At 31.7% G+C, this 22,372-nt stretch overlaps 1 non-coding gene across 1 annotated transcript; it reads right to left on the minus strand.

Moving 5' to 3' along the window:
* Nucleotides 1-545: 545 nt before the first annotated feature.
* Nucleotides 546-651, minus strand: LOC131178991 (small nucleolar RNA R71). The gene has a single exon (XR_009147998.1). It is a non-coding gene; the product is annotated as a small nucleolar RNA R71 (small nucleolar RNA).
* Nucleotides 652-22,372: the final 21,721 nt, after the last annotated feature.

Below are 22,372 nucleotides of genomic sequence, written 5' to 3' on the forward strand. Positions count from 1 at the left end.
AAATTCTGTCGAGCCAACAAAAAGGAGTCTAAGAGGAGAAAGGAAGCAGAAAAAGAACAACAAAGGTTTGAGCAAGAGGAGAAAATTAAAAATATGGAGAATCAAAATAGAGCTATTGATGAAAATAATGAAGGAAATAAGCAAAACAGGCAGAATAAAGTTGTTAATCAAAATGATCATCAGAGAAGATCCATGTTAGATTATGCTTTTCCTAGATGTGCAGATGTGAGAGATAACAGACCTATTATTGGAGCTAATTAATTTGAGTTAAAGACTGGTCTCATTCAAATGGTTTAGAAATTCACAATTTGGAGGTAGTCCACTTGAAAATTCTCATTCTCATTTAAAGAAATTTTTGATGATATGTGGCACACAAAGACAGCCTGAAGTTTCAGATGAAGTAATTCGGCTCACCTTATTTCCATTCTCTCTTCGGGATTCAGCATTAGAGTGGTATGACTCACTTCCACAAGCGACTATAGCTACTTGGGAGCAGCTATCTCAGGCTTTTCTATCTCAGTTTTTCCCACCTGGGAAGACCACTCATTTGAGGAATTTGATGGTAGCTTTTAAACCAAGGGATGATGAAACTTTGTATGAATCTTGGATGAGATTTAAAGAGCTCAAAAGGTAATGTCCTCATCACGAAATGCCCAAATGGATGATTGTTCAGAATTTCTACACTAGAGTTACTCTAGCCATAAGAAACACAATTGATTCACAAGCAGGAGGAGATTTCATGAAAATAACAAGTGAAGAATGCTATAATCTATTAGAGAAGATTGCTCATAATACCCATTTGTGGGGAAATCCTAGAGCAATTGAGCCAAAGAAGGCTGGGATTTATGAACTTGACTCAGTTAGCTACATGAATGCAAGATTTGATAAGTTGACTCAACTTCTTAGTGATTTTTGCACAAAGGCAACAACCTCAACTCCTACAACTATGCAACAAGTTGCCTACACAGATGGAACCCAAAGTTGTGGAGTTGATTACTCTTCTTATGGTGATGATTATTTGTAAGAACAAGCTGCTTATGCAGGAGGTTATCAATAAAAACCTATGGGAAATTCTTACTCTAACGTGAACAACTCAACATGGAGGCCACAAGCAACTTTTGCTCATCAAGGTCAAAGCTCAAATTATGCTCATAACTAGCAGTATATGCAGTAGAATAGGCCTTAGTTTCAGCCTCAATTTCAGCCCACAAGGTAGCCACAACCTGGATATCAAGCAAGAGCACAACAATCCCTTCCACCTCATGAACCGAAGCCAACATTGGAAAGCATGATGGAGAAATTTTTTGCTGAACAAAGCAAGATAAATAGCAAATTGGAGGAAGAAATGCAACACATGAGACAAACCATGGATCAATTACAAGCCCACAATCGTATGTTGGAGACTCAATTAGCTCAACAAGCAAGCTCATCAAGAAGTAAATCCTATGGCAAACTACCTAGCCAACCACAAAACCCTCATGAACAATGTAAGGTTGTGACCTTGAGAAGTGGTAAGAAAGTTGGTCAAGAGGGTGAAAATAAGAGAGAAGAAAAAGAGAGCACAAAAGAAGAAAATTCAGTTGAGAGCAAGAAAAATGAAAAAGAAGAAGAAAGCAAAAGTGAGCAAGATGAGGGAGAAACCATACATCCCACAGGCCTTACAAGCCCACCCTTCCCTACCCTCAAAGATTCATCAAGCATAAGCTAGACAAACAATTTGGCAAATTCCTTGAAGTGCTAAAGAAGTTGTATATCAATGTACCATTCACTGAGGCACTATCCCAAATGCCAAGTTATGCTAAGTTTTTGAAGGAGATTCTTACCAACAAGAGAAGGTTTCTATTATGATACCATTAACTTGGGAGAGCAATACAGTGCTATAATTCAGAAGAAGTTACCTCCCAAACTCAAAGATCCTGGTGTGTTTTCCATTCCTTGTCATATAGGTGATAATTATGTAGCAAATGCCTTATGTGACCTTGGAGCTAGTGTCAGCCTAATGCCACTTTCAGTATATGAGAAGTTGAATATGGGAGAGTTCAAGCCCACAAATATGTATGTTTCATTAGCTTACTGTTCAATTAAGTATCCAGAAGGCATTCTAGAAAATGTGCCTATCAAGGTTGAAAAATTCTACATTCCGATGGACTTTATCATTCTAGATATGGAAGAAGACACAATAATTCCTATCTTGTTGGGAAGACCTTTTTTGACAACAGCTGGTGCATTAATTGATATAAAGGGTGAGAAATTAACACTTAGAGTGGGAGATGATAAAATGATATTCAACATCAATCCAGCCATGAAAAGGAAACATGAAGAAGTTGAGTCTTGTTTGTGGGTAGACATTATTTATGAGATTGTTCAAGAGCATTTCAGAAAAAGCTATCCATAAGACCCTCTTGAAAATTGCTTAATCCATGGTGGGAGCATTGATGATGACAATCACAACATAGCTGTTTTTGCACAACACTTGGAGAGCTTTCCACCACATCCTGAAGCCACAATTTTTCAACTTGAAGAAGTGCATACTTTGGAGATTAAACCACCATCATTGAAGGTAGAGGATGCCCCAAAGGTAGATCTTAAACCTCTTCCTTCCAACCTCAGGTATGCTTTTCTTGGACACAATGGAACATATCATGTTATAATTAATGCATCTTTGACTGATATTGAGATTGAAAAATTGTTGAGAGTTTTCAAAGAATATAGGAGAGTTTTGGGTTATGCAATTGATGATATAAAGGGAATTAGTCCAACAATCTGTATGCATAGGATTTTCCTAGAGTCAAATAGTAGACCTTCTATTGAACACCAAAGAAGATTAAATCTGACAATGAAGGATGCTGTGAAAAAGGAAATCCTAAAATTACAAGTTGCTGGTCACAAAAGATTTTTGTAACTTGATGAGTTAGAAGAATTGAGACTTGATGCTTATGAAAATGCTAAGATCTATAAAGAGAGAACTAAAAAATGGCATGATAAGCACATCTAGAAAAAAGACTTTAAAGAAAGAGATTTGGTGCTCTTATTCAATTCAAGGTTGAAATTTTTTCCAGAAAAATTAAAATCAAGGTGGTCAGGTCCATTTAAAGTTGTGAAAGTTTTCCCTCATGGTGCTGTGAAAATTTTTGGCGAAAAATTTGGTAATTTCAAGGTAAGTGGGCAAAAGTTAAGGCATTATTCAGTTGGTGAGCCAATTGAGAAGAAATCAAACTGCTATCTTTCTCATTCTCTATAAAATTTTGATTGAATAAGGTCAAGTTAAAGATATAAACTTAGCATTTCTGGGCATAACCCACAATTTTTCATTGATTCTTTATTTTTTTTATATATTTGTTTTAAGTTTTTCTATACTCTTTATTCAGAGTTTGACATTGTTCTAATTTTTTTGTGCAGATAGGATACAATTCATTGCAAGCAAATAAGCATTAGTCATTTTGTTTTTGTTCTAGTTTTAAATTTTAGTTTTAAATTTATTTACTTATACTTTTCATCTTTCTGTTGTTGATTATTTGCTGATGGATTTTGCAAGACTCATTGCCCTTTTTGTTAATTTTAAGAGGAAGTTTTTTCCAAACATTGTCATCTTAGTTTAAAAAGAAAATTATTTGAATGTGGATGTGTGAATTGGTGCTTTAAAATTTTTTTTTTTAATGAGTGTTTGATGAACATAGCAGGTTGAGCAATTAGAATTCATGTTATGAATGTCTGATTACTTACAATCTAATTTGTTTCAATTTTTTCAGGTACTGTGTAATTTTATCAAATTTGGACACAATCGATTTTGGTTGTGTCGTAGCTTGTGTTCACTTGGTGTAATTTGGGCAGAAGGTTTCACAATCTGCGGTACAATCGATTTTGATTGTATCGTAGCTTGTGTTCATTGGGCAACATTTTGGTAGAAAGTTTTACAACTTCCAGCACAACTTACATCCCTGTATTATAACTTGTGTCGTTTATTTGGTTTTGCAGGTTGACAACCCAATTCACCAGAATGGGCCCGCAACCAACCCCATGCCCAAAAGCCCACTAACCCATTTGATTTAAAAAAAAGAAAGAAAAAAAAAACCACTTACTAACTAAACAAAACCCATTCCCAAGAGCCCATTATCATTTCCTTTTTATCAAAAAGCCTACCGCTAACTAACAAAGCCCAAAGCCCATAACGCATATCCAAAACCCCTCACTTTTACTCCCTAACCCGAACCCATACTCGATACCCAAAATCCCCACTACCCCCTTCTTTCTTTCGCCATAACCCCTGACACAACCATAATCTCCGCCCTGTTCCTTCCCTCAAGCCACAATCCTCGTCATAACCCACGACCCACAACCACATTCTTCTTCTTCTACTCCTTCCTCGTCTCCTTCTTCTTCTTTTTTTTTTTTTTTGCTTCCTCTCTTCCATTTTCGCCATGACCGATTCTTCTCTTTCCTTCGAAAACTCTCCTCCCCACTCCACAGCAAACACCAAAAGCACCACCACCTCTACCAGATGGCCAGGGCAAAGGAGTTATCATTCGTTACTTACCAGCCTTTAGTTTCAATTTACATATTTCATGTCTTTATTTTAGTTGTTTAATTAATTAGTGTTTTTAGCGACTTGTTTAGTTAATATTTTGCTTGTGTTGTTTTTTTTTTTTATTTGAAACATTTGCTTATTCAGTATTTTTTTTTAGTTACTCATAAGTATATTTTTCTTTTGAATCTTTAGTGCTTTGCTCACTTGCTTTTGATATGCTACTTTGGAATTTCACTTGATGAGTGGATATCTCATGGTTATATTTTTTGAAGCTAAACCTCTCTATTTCAACTTTTTGAGTTTAATTGCTTTAATGGATTCCATTCCACTGTTTGTTTTGCAATGAGTGCAGCAGCTGTCCAAATATTATTTAATTAAATTGGTTGCACCTTTAATGAGGTAACAATTCTTATCTCAGCTTGTGTCATTTTCAGCACAAGTTGTGCTACCACTTATGAAACAGGGTACCCCTTATCCACTTTAGGCTTACATATCCATTCTTTATGCACATATTAGCCACCTATTTCCTGCACTGTATTTGAGAGAACCCATTGAATTTATAACCAAATTATCCCATTCATTGCAATCTTTTAACATTGAGGATAATGTCCAATTTGAGTATGGGGGAGAAGGTAAATTTTTTGCAAAAATTATTTTTCCTTTTCATTTTCATATAGTGACATACTCATTCATTAATTCATATTTGTACATATTCACATATATACACTGCATATAGCTTCATATACTTAGTTATACATATTTAGTTGCATATAGGTTGATTATACATTTATATATTCATGCATTTCATTTATTCATTTAAAATTTTTAGATTTTTAAATCAGTCTTTGAATTTCAAAAGTTGCTTATTCAAGTAATCTAACTTACCTTTAGATGGTTAATGGAATGAAAGTTTCCAGTTGGGTACAAAGTTTTAAGCATTATTCTTTCTCTTACTTAATAGCTGAAAATTAATATATTCATCTTGGTATGCAGATTCTGATTAGTTATTTTGAGTTTTTGAGTGTCTGAATAAGCTTTTAAGGAAGAAAATGGCCATTGTCATCTCACCATTCCTACAACAAACATCTTAGATCTTTCAAAGCAAAATTTTTAACTTGCATTTGATAAGAATATGATTTAGCCATTCCTTCATATTTTAAACCTCATATTTAGCCTTAACCTACCTTAATTTCATTTCAACCCTTGCAAACCCCCCTTGAACCTTAATTCCCTAATTTCTTTGGAACCCAAATAATTTACCTAGCCATAAAACCTAAACACTACCACCTATTTATGAGAATAATATTTTAGCAATTAAGTGCACATAAAAAAAAAAAAAAACTTAGAGGATTGAAACATCTTGAAAAGTGCTAGAGTAATTGTGAAAAGCTGATAAAAAAAAAGGTCACCAAAATATCCCAAAGATAATTTTGAGTCTGACATAAAATAGGGACAAGTACAAAATCAAAAGAGTATAAAAAGTAGTCCATTTATATAATCATTGTGATAGCACTTGAGATTCATTGTGAATTTCTTTCCTCTTGATTTAAAAAAAAAAAGAAAAAAAAAGAGAATATTGGATGCACTTTGAGTTTCATAATTAATATTATTCTCATATTTTGTTTTCCTTATTCCCTTTCTTTGTTAACTATAATTTTACCTTATTTAACCCCATTACAACCCTTAAAAAGACCTAATATTTTTTTGAAAAATGCTTGTTACATTAGTGGAGTTATATCTTTTACGCTTGCATATGGATTTGGCAATATAATCATCCATACATTACTCACCATCTATTTGAGACACATTGGCTATCTATTTCATTTAGGTTTGTTTAGGCACAATTGACTCTTGTAGCTGGTTGGTTTTTGTTGCTTGGGTTGATTGGTTAATTCTTAGCTATTTTGTAGTTGTTGAGAGTGATTGCTTCATTCTTTATGATTTGTTAGTGGGAATTTGGAATGTTGGTGGCTAGAGGTAAGTTGATGGTTTGGGTTAGTGATTTTTGTGTTTTCAAAGAATGATTCTATTCCCTTCCAAATGAGTTTTAATGAAATTTTTCTTGGGGACAAGCAAGAGTTTGAGTATGGGGGAATTTGATGCATGTATTTTATATCACCATGTATGTATAATTTTTGCACATAATTTACCTTTGTTTATAGCTATTATTATAGATATTTGCACAAAATGTTTTCTTCAATGTATCCATTGAGAAAAGCTGTTTTGACATCCATCTGCCAAATCTCATAATCATAGTATGCAGCTATTGCTAATAAAATCCTAATTGATTTAAGCATGGCAACAGGCGAGAAAGTCTCCTCATAGTCTATTCCTTGCCTTTGGCGAAACCCTTTCGCTACTAGCCTTGCCTTATAGGTCTCTACCTTTCCATCAGAACCAATTTGCTTCTTGAAAACCCATTTGTTCCCTATAGTTACAATACCTTCAGGTGGGTCAACAAGATCCCAAACTTGATTCTTATACACGGAATCAATCTCGGATTTCATAGCATCAATCCATTTTGAAGAGTCTATATCTGATATAGCTTCTTCATAGGTAAGCGGATCATCTCCATGATCTACTTCTTCATGAGTAGACAACTCTTGTTCTTCTTCATGAAGAAAACCATATCTCACTGGTGGGTGAAATACCCTGGTTGTTCTACGAGGAACAGCTGTAGATGTTTCATCAATGGGTATAGGTTGACTAGATGAATTTATATCCATCTGATCTGTTGGTTGGTCAGAATTCTCCAATTCTAACTCTATTTGCCTTCCTTTGCCTCATTCTTGAACAAACTGTTGTTCAAGAAATGTGGCATCTCTACTTATCACAACCTTTTGTGAAGTAGGCAAATAAAAATAATATCCAAAACTATCTTTTGGATATCCAACAAATCGACCTTTTTCTGATCTGGTCTCCAATTTATCAGTGTTCAGCTTTTTGATATAAGCTGGACAACCTCAAATCTTAACATGCTTTAGACTTGGTTTTCTTCCATGCCATATTTCATAAGGTGTGGAAGAAACTGATTTTGATGGAATCCTATTCAGAATATACAAAGCTGATTCTAATGCAAATCCCCAAAAGAAGATTGGCATATCAGTATAGCTCATCATACTACATACCATATCCAATAGGGTACGATTTCTCCTTTTAGATAAACCATTCAGTTGTGGTGTTCCTGGAGGAGTCAGCTGAGAAACAATGCCATGCTCTCTTAAGTATTCATCAAATTCAATACTCAAATATTCACCTCCACGATCTGATCGAAGAGCTTTAATACTTTTTCCTGTTTGATTTTCTACTTCAGATTTAAATTCCTTAAATTTTTCAAAGGATTCATGTTTGTATTTCATCAAATATAAATACCCAAACCTTGATTTATCATCAGTAAAGGTAATAAAATAATGAAAGCCCCCTCTAGCCATTTCTTTAAACGGACCACATACATCACTATGTATTAGTTCCAAAATATTTTCAGCTCTTAGCCCTTGTCCAACAAAGGGTGATCTAGTCATTTTGCCTTGAAGGCAAGATTCACAAGTTGGAGTAGGCTCAGAGCCCAATGAGGATAGAATCCCCATTTTCTCTAATTTTGCAATCCTATCTTCTGCAACATGACATAACCTTAAGTGCCAAATATATTTTGAACTTGAGTTGATTTTCACCATGGCATTGTATTCTTTTAGATCACTTGCATTCAATTTGTGTTTGTCATTATTATCCAAATAATAAAGACCATCATTCATATAACCCGAACCAACATATTTATTTTCAAAATAAATATTGCAAACATCATCTGTGAACTGAAATTCATAGCCATTTCTAGTCAAACTAGATATAGAAATGATGTTCTTAAAAGCATCAGGTACATATAAAATATTATCCAAACACAAAACATGTCCAAACATGTAAAAAGATTTAGATCCTATGGCTAAAGCTTCAACAGTTGAGCCATTGCCAATCCGGACTCTAATATCTTGAGAACGCAAGCTGCTACTATTTGCTAGTTCCTGCATATAATTAGAAATGTGAGAACTGGCACCAGTATCTAAAACCCAAGCTGTAGATGAACTATGAGTATCATCAGAATCTAAATAACAAGATATGGACATACCTTCCGAAGGTGTATCCTTCTTGTCCTTCAGAGAAGCAAGATACTCTGGCAGTTCCTTTTCCAGTGCCCATCCTTTTGGCAGTGGAAACACTTTCCTTTGCCTCCATCAGCTTTAGTCTTCCTTTTCTGTTTAGCTATTTTCTTGGAAGGACCAGGAATCTGAGGTTTCTTTTTCTTATTGCCCTTCTTCTTGTTGGACTTTCCATCAGAAGAAGATGCAACCAAAGCTACCTCTTTTCCTTTATTGCCTGGCATATTCTTTTGGGCAATAACCAGCATGTTGAGTAAACCAGCTAAGGTGCATTCCTGTTTAGTCATATGGAAATTTGTCACAAAATTCCCAAAAGACTCAGGAAGGGACTGAAGGATCAAATCCGTTTGTAGTTGGAAATCCATGTTGAAGTCAAGATGTTCCAACTGCTCAATCAACCGAATCATCTTGTGGACATGATCCCCAACATTCTATCCCTCAGACATCCTCATACGGAATAGCTGTCTAGATATCTCATACCTAGCATTCCTGCTGTGCTCACCATACAACTCTTGTAGGTGAAGGAGGATCTCACTCGCACTCTACATGTTCTCATGTTGCTTCTGTAACTCATTACTCATGGAAGCAAGCATGTAACACTTAGCTCTCATATCATGCTCCTTCCACTTGTCCAAAGTTTCATGTTCCTCTTGTGTGGCCTCTGGAGGTAAGGGACCAGGAACATTTGAATCTAGAACATATCCTATATGTTCAAGGTTCAGGACAAGTTTCAAATTTCTTAGCCAATCAGACAGATTAGGTCCTGTCAACCTGTTGTGATCAAGTATGCTTGCAAGGATATTGGATGGTGGTGGTTGTTTTGTGCTCATTTTTATCGTAAAAATTAACTGCAGAAAATAACCAAATTAATTAGTAAATGTATCATGTAATTAACCAAAATGATTATGGTCTTTTAATCAAATTGGTCCTCCCACTAACTTAGCGAATCCTACACTTCCAGAGTAGAAAACGTAAATCCTAGTTGGATGGATTTCTAGTGGGTGATTGAATTCTTATAATTCTATTGATCATCCTCAGGTACATCCATTATTGGAATTACAATAAACTATAAGTGAGCAACTCCTTGCCCATCACATCTCATGTGAGGTTCAATCCTTTACCTAGCCCCTAATGCTCAAAATCTTTGGTACATCCATTATTGACTTATCTTGCATTAGTTAAGTTGATCCCATTGAGTCAGTAATTATGCAAATAATTTTAATGTCCTCAGGTACATCCAATATTGGCCACCAAACCATTTACATATTTACAACATCTCATGCTTAACAATTATTCTTAAGAAAATCTCTTAAATTAATTGCATCTCATGCAACTATTTAAAATTTCTTAAAATAATTGCCCCAATGGAGGGCTTATGTTATAATTACTTTAATTATAGCATTTCCAACTTAATCATTTGTTTGGAAGATTTTATAGCCATCCTTATTACTATTAAGGTCTCACTTTGCACATTATCCATTTAGCATGCATATATCATATAATTGCATGCATTCCCATACATCTCATGCATTCATGGATAAGCAGTAAATATGGTATGATCATGGACTTTCTAAGGGATTCAATTCTGAGCCACCAAGAATTGAATCAGGGCATTCCTAGGTGCATTTCATTCATTCATTTTACAAGAGTTGCTAAAGGAGTACATAATCAACACTTGATATTGAATTCCTCCCACTGGTCCCACCAATGCTCTTGACCTCCTTGAACTTCTTGCAATCCAATATTACATAGTAATCCTTGGCATATCAAGGCAAATTTACAAGAACTTAAATAAATGAAATTACAACCCAAACATATTACAAACTTAATAATACATGCCCAAAATAAATTAAAATAAATTAATTAATTTACAATCCCAAAGAAACATAAAAGAAATAAATCCAATCACATTGGTCTTTTATAGTCCATGATCATCCATCATGCATATTACTATTTAACAATTAAATAAAACATACATACTTAAATTAAATTGAATATCTCATATTCAACTTAAAAATCCAGATTTGAATATGATTCAAATAAATTTAAAAATTCAGATTTGAATCTCATTCAAATAAATTTAAAAATTCAGATTTGAATCACATTCAAACAACTTCAAAAATTCAGATTTGAATCACATTCAAACATTTTTTTAAAAAATCAGATTTGAATCACATTCAAATATTTTTTAAAAAATCAGATCTGAATTTTATTGAATCAATTTTAAAAAAATCAGATTTAAATATGATTCAAACAACTTTAAAAATTCATATTTGAATCACATTCAAACAACTTTTAAAATTCAGATTTGAATCACATTCAAACAATTTTTAAAATTCTGATTTGAATCATAATTTAATTGTGTGATTAAAACTACTAATTAAACACTTTAATTAGTCAAAGAATAGGCCTTAGATCATACAACAATTTCAGAATCAAAAGCCAAACCTTGAACCACCCATGGAACCAATGTTGCCGCCACCAATGGTGGCTTCACCATGTGTGCCGCCACACCTCTTGATCCAACCAGTAATGAATCAATCATCTCATGATCAAATCACACAATTAAATCATATAATCAACAATCTAAATGGCAAATATAGTGGCTCTGATACCAATTGAAGGAACGGAAGCGTGAAAAACACAAGATTATACCATTGAATTCAAAAAATTTCACCTAGGGTCACATGCACCATGCAAGATTTATTTTTATCTATTTGATTTCAATGATAACCAACATATTAAAACTCTTTTAATATGTTTTTGGATCTGTATTTGCCATTTAAGATTTTAAAATTAATCAGATTAATTTTAGAACCCTAGATTAAATCAAGAACGATTACACTAACCTCTTGATGCACTACAATATGTCTGCGCTTTGAGATTCGTCTTGAGACACCAAATGTTGTCCCTCTAGCTTGTCCACACCAAGAACACCTATGGCAGCCCTTGAACAGCCTCTAAAGCTTTTTCTATTAATTAGAAATTCAAGTTCTGCCTTTTAAGAGATTAGAGATGTAAACAGGACACTAAAAACAATTTCTAGTGTTCTTAATTCAAGAGATTGATGGCTAATCTCTTTGAATTGATGAGAGATGAAGAGAAATAGCTGGAGAGGCTCAAAGTGGCGTGACAAATGAGAGGAGAGGCTGCAGGTTATTTTTTCTTTTCATAACCACACTTAAATAGCTAGGTTAACACATTAAACCCTAGCCACATGTCACCTTTTGATTAGCTCTAGGTTTAAGTGACCCAATCACATTGTGCCAAGTGTCAAACCCATATTTAATCTTGATTTTAATCATCTTACATGATTAAAAAACATTTGGCAAGCTTATGTGTAATCCCATGTGTCACCATCTCATGGTGCCACATGTCACACTGTGAAATGACCAAAATGCCCCTGTGTCCTTATTTTGAGTTCTTAACCCAAAATAATTATTTTCTTCTTCTAATTAATTTATATCAAATATAAATTAATTAATTAATCTCTATTAATTAATTTCTCATCAATTAAATTCATATTTAAACACTTTAAATATAAATTTAATTTATACTACACATCCAATAATCTAAATTTGGTTTCAAGTCATGCTAGGGACTTTGCAATTTAATTGCAAACCAAACATATTTAATTAATCAATTAAACTCTTTAATTAATTAATTAAATCATATTTAAATAGGTGATAACTTGTGTATGTATGTGACTTACTAGGCTCATCACTAATTGGCAATGAGACATGATATCAACTCTTAATATCATCAGAACTCTTTCTTACCATAAATGATTTCTCTAAATCATTTTATGAACCTCATAGACCATGGTTAACACCTAGCATAGCATGCCATGGCCACCCAATTAGTAATAAGATTTACCTTAAATGAACCTATAATCATATGTTACCATGCACTAGAATCTCTCTGTTACAAAATCCCAACTCAAGCTGGAGTCATGGTTTATGTCAAACTCTATTTGCTATGAATATTATGTTCTCTTTTAATTCCAGTTCATGATTAAAAAGATTTTTCTCATCAGAAACTCTTTTCTGAATAAATCTATCTGTCCTGGCCAGGAACTTGAAACATCAAGAACAATTAAATGAACATAGGATTTTATCTCTATTTACTTAGAGGAACAGATTCCATCTTGATCAACACCTACCTCCATATATAACTAGCAGGAGCCAACACATGCCCATATACCCATACATAGTACAAGTATGAAAGCAATATCAAACTCAAACTATCTATATACAAGATAACTGTGCTATCTCAGGTCTAAAGATTATATGCACTGATATGATTTATAACAAAACATTGACAAGAGTAAAGTCCATGTGCTTGTCATAAGTGTCACTGGTTCGGCCTACTTATCATTTATAAGTGCCTATCATGTTTGTTATATGGCATGAGACTCACCATTCCATCTTATTTATATCTCATATAAATAACTTGGGAACAAACATGAATACAATCTTTCTGGATAAGTCATGTCCTTATTATGAAGTATCCTCGATTGTGAACCTATTTATGATACTTTGTGCTAGAAATATTGTCACTCATATTCTTAACAACTTAAGAATAATATTTCTAACAAAATATCAATGGACCTTTTCTATTACACATAAATATATTATGTAAACGGAAAAGTGGAAATGCCTTTTATTAATAAAATTATGTACAAGATACATACTAAATGATATGCTCTAGGGCATACTACTAACAGCTGCAGCAAAAAGGATGCCTTCTGCAACATTCTAGCAGCAGATTCTTCATCATTTTACTGGGTATTTCTGTTCCTTAGCTTAGATTTTCATTATTTCTTCATTTTTATACTTGGGTTTATCTTGAAACCATGATTTGTGAGTAGATCTTTGAGATTCTAGAGATGAATTTGTAAATATTGCTTTCTATTATAGTTTTTGAACTGATTTAGTCATTTAAATGAGATTTGCTGCATTTTGATTTATTGCTTGTGAGTTTGTTGCCTTGCTTGATGAATGGGCCCTCATTAAGTTAAGTTTTAATCCTTGACAGATGGACTAAAAAGTGAATGTTTGGGATATATAATCTTATAATAAACTTAGTTTTCTTGGTGTTAGAGATAAGCTAAGAAGATTAAGGGGACTTTCAAAAATCAATTATAGCTTTAATTGAGTTTTTTTATCAGGTTTGAAATGTTGTGAAAACAGGGTTTAATTTGATGAATACCAACTTTGAAATGCTTGAAAAAGGTTTCAAAGAACTAAAAATTGATTTCTCTCAAAATTGCAATTCTCATGTGTTTGGCTAAATTGGGGATAAACCACATGCAAACAATATTGAAAACCCTATCTTTAGAATCACTTTATTTTTTATTGAATTTAGAATTAAATTCCTCTCAATTTCATAATTAGCAATTTCAATTCTAATTAATTTAGTTAATTGTTTGATTTAATTTAAATTCCTCAAATACCAATTTTAATTTTAAATTTCATTTTTAATATCTTTAAATTTTACTACTCTAATTAGCTTATTTCTTTAACTCTAATTTAAGCACAATTCCCTGTGGAAACGATATTTTTAAAACTATACTACTGTGACCCGTGTACTTACAGAAGCTATTTCATAACTAACACATCAATTGCACTACCGATCCTCTACATCCCTAGTCACACACACATTTATAGATATATTCAATAATTCTTTATCTAAATTTAGATATTGCTACATACCACCCTGTAACACCCTCCTTGTAGCAACTCCGTACATTCTACTGTTCCGGTGACCGGTGTCGGTCCGGACAGCTAGAACGTCCGGAAAAATATCTAAATTAAAGTCAGGAACCATAATTAACTCAAATATTAGTAAGCAAAATTTAGTAAAAATTTTAGAAATAAAATACAAACAAGTTAAACGAGCCGGTGCCCTAGCGATGGGTAACCCAGAGGGAAGTTGCGGTTCTCTCAACTAGGAGCCCTAGACCAGAGAGAAAAATCATAAAATAATTTTTGAGACTCCAGAGAAGGGTTACTGAGGTTCCTATGGCATTAGAATGCCAAGAAAATACCTAGAAAAATTTTTCAATCGGTACAGACAATTTTGACCCTTTAAGCCAAACGGAGGGCATTTTGGTCATTTCGCCTTCAGAGGTGATTTTTGGCCGACTTGTCCAGTTGAGTAAATAATTAATGTGACATAAAATATGAATGCATTACTAGAAATTAAATTGAAAATGAGTAGTGAAGAAAAGAAAAGAAAATGAGGAAAAAGGCTTATTTATGACATTATGATGATGTCATTTAAAAGCTATAACCAATCATATTTAAACAACCTATTAACTAACAAATAAAAGAGACAAATTGAGACCAAAATAAATCAAAAAGTTAGCAGCCATCCCCTTCCCCAAAACCAGCCGAAATTCATACCCTAGCCCAACCTCCATTGACAACTTCAAGCAAGCTCTATTTCCCTCTTCATTTCACCATAAACCCTAGACACCTTTCACAAAAATTTATCCTTGCACCGTGCATAACCTTTTGGCAGCCAAGAAAAGGAAAAGAAGTGAAGTTTTGAGCTTGGGAAAAATCTGCCTACAAAAGGTTAGTGCACATATGTATTTAAAACTCATTAATTCCATGTTAGAGATTTGTAATAGGTAAGAAATTATGAAATAAATGAACCAAACTCATGTGTATGTCCACCATAGAATTCGGCAGCCTTAAGGAAGGAATGATTTTGATTGTTTTGATGGACTTAGAGTGGACTAGAAATGATGTTTAAGGTATATATCTACATGGATAATGAATTAGTGTGCTAACTAAAGCATCTTGTATGAATCATAATGTGAAGCTAGGGTTTTGGGAGTAAAATGTGAACTTGGCTTACGAAATTGTTAAAGAACATCCTAATGGTCAATTAGTGACCATTTGAGAAAATTTGACCATAATTTGGACAGAAATATAGCATGGCAAAGTGAATGAGTATGCTGCCTAGTGAATGCAGCAGGGTGGCTGTGATTTCAGCCCACTTAGACCGCCATATCTTTGGCTGTGTTGGTCCAATTGGAAATGAAACTAGGCTTATAATGGCACATTTTTTCTGAAGAAACTATGCCCCAAAGACCAAAGCAATAGGACCAAAAGTTGGCCCTAACTGATACCTCGCAACAAAGACTGCAGAAATGACCAAATGAACAGTAAGCCATAACTCACTGTAGATATGGTCAATTGACCTGAAATTTTTACAGCAACAAGTTAAGACATAGACAAACAACTTTCATGAGGAAACCTATCCCAAATTATGACCAGAACTTAACCCAAATGGCAGTCACAGTCACTGTTCATGGTACTGTAGATTTGGTAATTCTGCAGTTTGGCAATCCGGCCAGCTGTGGTTTTTGGACCATATCTGGAGCTAAAAAACTCCAAATGGAGTGATTCAAAAAAGGAAATTCAACTAGACAAAATAAGGAACAACTTTCATGTTTACCATTTCCTCAAATTCCCACTGCAACAGGGCCTAATGGAACAATAAATTTGGGTCACAAAAACTGAAAATTCTGCTCTCTAGGTTTTAGGTTTAGAAATGGATTTAGGGGTTAATTCCAACAAGTTTTAAATGCAAAATGTGGTATGTTGGGAGTGTCACAACCAATATACCTATTTTCTATCCAAAAGTCAACATTTTTGTTGACCAATGGGATGAATAGTGACACCAAAACTTGAAATTCACAAATTGAAGAATTTAAAAGTTTCAAATGCCCTAGTATACCTAACAAGATTGGTTTGGATAGTTTGGCATGCCAATAGGGTTCGATTAGCGATCGCACATGGTAATATGCCATTCGTGATTTTATGGCTTTTAGCCATTCGACCTTGTATTGAGATTTGGCCTTGTGTTCGATGTTATCACAGCTTGTTAGTCGCTCACACACCGGGAGATGCATATGTGACCGATGGTGTGACGGCCCGAGGTACTTGATATCCAGTGCCAGTTTACCCGTTTATCCAGTCCAGTCATCTAGTGTAGGTTACTTGGGCAAACAAATGAATGAAAGTGGACAAAGTTAATGATATACAAATTCAAAACAAATAAAACATATACATTCACTACATATTTATTTTCTGCTATTTTTTTTATTTTATTATTGCACCACTAAGCATTATTGCTTAGCGCGTTGCTTTTGCTACGCGTAGGTTCTGGAGATACAGATCGTGAGCCCAGTAGACCGCAGACTGGGTGAGTCCATCCTGCAACTCTGCACAGTGTCCGGGTTACCTCAACTTCTACAGTGCATTGGTAGGACACTAGGTGTCATTTTGGTCTTTTGTAACTAAATTTTTATTTTCTCATATGTATTTAGAATTATGTAATGTATTTTGATGTTCATGTAAATTATGAAAATTGTATTTGTTAATGGAAAAGTAAATATCTAATTGTGATTTATACTTGATTATCACATGTGATGGATGATTGAGAACTGAAATTGAAGAATGTTGTTGAGATTTTGATATTGGAGTTTGAGATGATGAGACATGAATATTGGAAGTGTTTTTCACAGGTTCCGAAGAACTGTTTTCTCCATTTTTAGCCGGTACTCTGCCGGATTTTCTTTAAAATTTTCGGAACCTCAAATAAATAATACTTTTGATAAATGACTTAAATAAATTATATTTCATAAACTATATTCAAAACCATGATAAAAATTAATTAAGGTATATTAGAGTGTGCCGATACACCGTGTGACATTGCTTACTCGGGTATACTGTACACGGGTATGGGGTGTCACACACCCTACCATATAACCAGTTTGTCTAGCTTAAAAAAAAAAAAATCAGAAATTGGACTTATTTCCATTAAAAGTGGGTTATATGAACTTATCATATTCTTCTTAATTACGTAATTATTTATCAATTAATGACAATCTATGCACCTTTTAAAGTGAAACAAAAATCAATAAAAAAAAATACTTCATTATATAGTTGTTGGTAGAGGATGATGAGATAAGGCTCCATTATGAAGCTCACAAAAAGGTAAGCTTTTTTTTTTTTTTAATTCATCACACACTTCATGGGCGATCCATCACTTTTTTGGAATCTAGTTGAACATTAATATTTCTCTCTTTAATAGAAGAAGATGTGACGTTCCCTTTGTGAAGCAACTCATCTCAATCACGGAAAAGGGTTCTTTTGCCACTTAAACTAGAGTTAATTACCATAAGTTTATTAGCAAATAGTTATGATTTTGGGCCGACTGATGATAAGAATGTCTCAAGTTCAAATATTCTCGTTTATCTTTTATAAGATAATTCACTAATTTATTGGGTTTTCATAAAATAATACTACTAATAATAAATTATAATTTTGTGGGGGCAAGTCATGTTGATTGCTGGTTCATATTTTTGCATGATGATGAGTCTGCTAAGGAAGAAATGCTTGCCTACGGTTTTGATGTGCATTTCTCCAACTTTTTGTCCATAAGTTTTTGTTTTCTTCTTTAGGAACTTAGAACTTTCAATATTCTTACATGTGATACGGAGTTAAAAGCTGGCATTGTTGATTACATTTGGGAAAAAAAATCTTTCCTTCCATTTGGGGTATTATTATTTTTTTTCTTTTATAATATAAATAATCTTTTAAAATATTTTTAATTAAAAATATTTTCAATAAACTATATTAAGGAATTTTTTTTATATCATTCTGATCCAATCATGATTCAATATAATTTTATATTAAAATTTATTTTAAAAAAAGAAATTAAAAAATTTAACCGTCAAATTTAATTAAAATTAGACCAAATATAATTAAAAAAAATGAGCTACAACTAAGCTGAAATCAAATTAAAATTAGAATCGAGATCAAAGAAACACAACTGAGAGCCAATCCAAAAATTTATTTACTATGTATACATTTTTTTGACAATATAATATTTAAAAATATAATTTTAATATTAAAAAAAATAAATAACTTAAAACCCTTCTATTAATGAATATTCATGATGCAGTAATAAAGCATAAAAGCAGCTTAGTCTGAGTTGAATGTATGTCATTTATTTATTAGCCTACTCTTTCAATTCTCCCACTAAAATTCTGAGATCATGTGATAACTACTAAACCTTAGCTTTTATTTTTCCTTTCTCTGCATCTTTCGTATGCTTGTTTCTTTCCAGTGTCTGCTTCTCTTGTAACTCGACTAAGGGCTGTTGTCAGCTTTTCTTTGGCTGATAGTGGCCTTTTGCTCTTCTTTTCTTTGATTTTTTTTAGTTATTCCACTGGTTAATAAGATAGTTCTTCCAGATTATTGATTTACTTAGGTTTTTCTCCTTTTAATGGAGTTGATTTGGCTTCTGGTTCTCTAAGTTTGGTTTTTACAGTGAACAAGAAAATTTTCAAGCAAATATCAAAGTAGACTTATGTGATGCACTAAATTTTGGATAATAAAAAAACATTTAGATTAATCTATTTGGAGATTAATGCGTTTTTTACCTATTTACATGACCTATATATGTAAAAGTAAATATAAAAATATATGTGTTTAATTTAATTTATGAAAATTAGCTTATAAATATTTAATACTTATAAATTAATTTGAGTTTATAAGTATTTAAAATTTTAAATAGTTACATATTTAATTAAAATATTTATAAATGACTAATAAATAGTTAATCGATAAAAAAAATTATTAATATATTTATTATTAATATAACTAAAAAGATGCCAATGAGATTTATGATAAAATTTTAAAATAAAATAAAAATAATATAATAAAATATTTAATTAAATTAACTTATAAATATAAAATTTATAAACACTAAAATAAAAAAATTAAAACTCACACTCTTTTTTTTAGCTTTTAAATTTAATTTATATATCTAAAAATTATTATAAATCTTATTTTTGGAATTTGTAAATTAATTTGCTTAATTTATAAGTTAAGATAAATAATTCTTTTATTTTTTGCATATTTGTAAATGTATTTTTTTTTTCCAATTTTTTTTATATGTTTGAATAAATTGATGGGTTTTATTCCCATGTAATGAAATCTTCTATTCTGGAAAAAAAAAATCCTACTAAAAATAATAAACAAACAAATAAATAAAGCAGAAAAAAATATCTGGGGAGGAAAATGTGGAATTAGAAGAAAGAATGGAGGGTATTTTGGCCATAAGGATGAATGAAAAGAGCGCCGGATTATTAGCCTCGTGATTGCAGATCCAGGGAAGGAGCTATTGGGTCCACCTTTAACTGGAGAATAAAATTTAATTTAAACCCCTAAAAGCTGACAAAATTACACTACTTCCACTATTTTTTTCTAGCTTACTCAGTGTCTCTCCTTTTTAGTTGAACAAGCACAAAATTAAAGTAGAAAAATACCCTCATTAGTATTCATGAATCATTTCTCATTTTGACCCATCACTATTCACTGCCCCCTCTTCCCTCCCTCTCTCTCTCTCTCTCTCTCTCTGGATTTTATGCCATTTTCAACTAAAAAAAATATAATGCCCTTATTTCCTCTATTTTTTTAATATCATCATTAACAAGATACTTTTTTTTATATATTATTAAATTTGTAAGATAAAAAAATGTAATATTTTATATTAATTTTAATTAAAATTTTAATTAGGACTTTGTTTATTTTAAAAAAAACATTTTCTATAAAATATTTTTTAAATTTTTTAGTGTTTAGGATAATTAAAAAATTAGTCAATGAAAAATATTTTTTATTAAAAAAAATTAAGTTATTTAAAAAAAATATATTTTTTTAAAAGTAAGTCATTTTTAATTTTTTAAACTTTAATAATCTTATTAAAATGTAAAAATATTTATATGTATATGAAATAAATACATATCATTAATTTAGTATTTCAATCAAATAACAAAATATATTTTCATAATTTTTTTTTAATTTTATATATAAATTATTTTTTATAAAATAAATGGAACCTAAAATAGTTAAAATTTAAATTGTAAAATTATGAATTTAAATACTTAAAATTTTTCTTTAAATTCTAAAGGGTAAATTTCAATAACTATCTCTAAACTTATATGGTTGTGACACTACAGTCTTTAAACTTTAAAATATAACATAAAATCCTTTAAATTTTTAAATTTTGCACAGTAAAATCCCTCTAATTTTTAATTACTGATTTTTTAGTTGAAAACTAATATAAACAGCTCCCATATGACTCTTAGTCAATATTTTTCTCTCATCTCTTATTTAAATTATAAAATTATCTTCTCTATACCTGAAAAATCATTCTGTTTACAGTGAGAAAAATGATTCAATTTGCACATAACTTGAGAGAGAAAAGAGAAATATTAACTAAGTTTTGCGCTAGAACTGTTCAGGTCAGTGTTTAACTGAAAAATCGATAATTAGAGGTAGAAGGATTTTATTGTGTAAAATTTAAAAATTAAAGAGATTTTATGTTACATTTTTAAATTTAAAGACTACAATATTATATTAAAAAAGTTCAAAGACGATTGTCAAAATTTATTCAAATTCCAAAAGATAGCTATTAAATGAACATGTCATTGTCTTGTTTGATCCAAATTATAAGTATTTCCGACTTAACTCAATTATATGACGTGTGTTAACTATTTAATATTATTAAATAGGGGTGTACATGGATTAATTTGAGCGGGTTTGATATGTGTTATTAAACCAAATTGAAAAAATTAGTTTTGATAGTATTCAAATCGAAATCAACAGATTAAATTATAAAATTACATATATTTTGATTTTTATAATAAATGGATTGGGTTGGGTTTGTACAGTTTTTTTTTTATTTTAATACTTTTTATAATTTAGCTCTTGTTAAATCTTTTATATATATATATATATATATATATATCAATTTGAGTTCAATTTTTATTATGCTAATATGAAATCTAAATAAAAATTTAATTTATAATTATTTTTAAATTATAATTAATATTTAAATATATAAAATCATTATTTTTAATTTAAACTTATTTAAATTGATCGGGTTAATTAGTTTGTGAATTTCTTTGCATATCTTTACCATTGAGATGCATAAAATTCCTTTTAAGAAAACCCCAATAATTATTAATTTTTAATTTTAACTATATCTAGTCAAGAGTTAATTTCTGTACTCAATTGGACTTGATTTTGATTAAATTTAAAATCAATGTTGATTAAAATTTTTATCGAATCAATTGAATTAAATTTTAAAAATTGATTAGAATTGATTTCAATTTAATTCCTTTCTTATACTATTGACTTCAATTCAAGCTATATCAACGGCAAGATATATGTAAAATGGATGCCATAATTAAATTTAAATATACGAGAAAAAAACTAAAGTAAAATCAAATAAATGAATAAAAACGTTTTTATCACAAGACGACCGCCTCAATGTGCTAGAATCTTTTTTATTTATTTATTTTATTTTTAATTGATGGAAAGTGGTTTTAATCTCTCCCTCGGTTTTTATTTTTGGCTATAAAACGGTGGTCCAATTATCTGTTTCCTTCTTAGCTCTCTTACTGAAATTTGTCCCTTTCTCACTCTCCCTTTCTCCAGAAACGCAGCATGTCCCCAGAGCTTCTCCTGCTGTCGCTGCAACTTGCTCCTAAGCTCCTTCTTCTACTTCTTAAACGCTGTCGTTTCTTCGTTTCTCTGAGAATGTTAAATTCTGCATTCCTCTTCCTCTCTCTTCCACGCACATTGTGATCTCCTTCTTCGATCCATTC

Source organism: Hevea brasiliensis, chromosome 3, assembly GCF_030052815.1.
Source record: "Hevea brasiliensis isolate MT/VB/25A 57/8 chromosome 3, ASM3005281v1, whole genome shotgun sequence".
NCBI classification, from domain to species: Eukaryota; Viridiplantae; Streptophyta; class Magnoliopsida; order Malpighiales; family Euphorbiaceae; genus Hevea; species Hevea brasiliensis.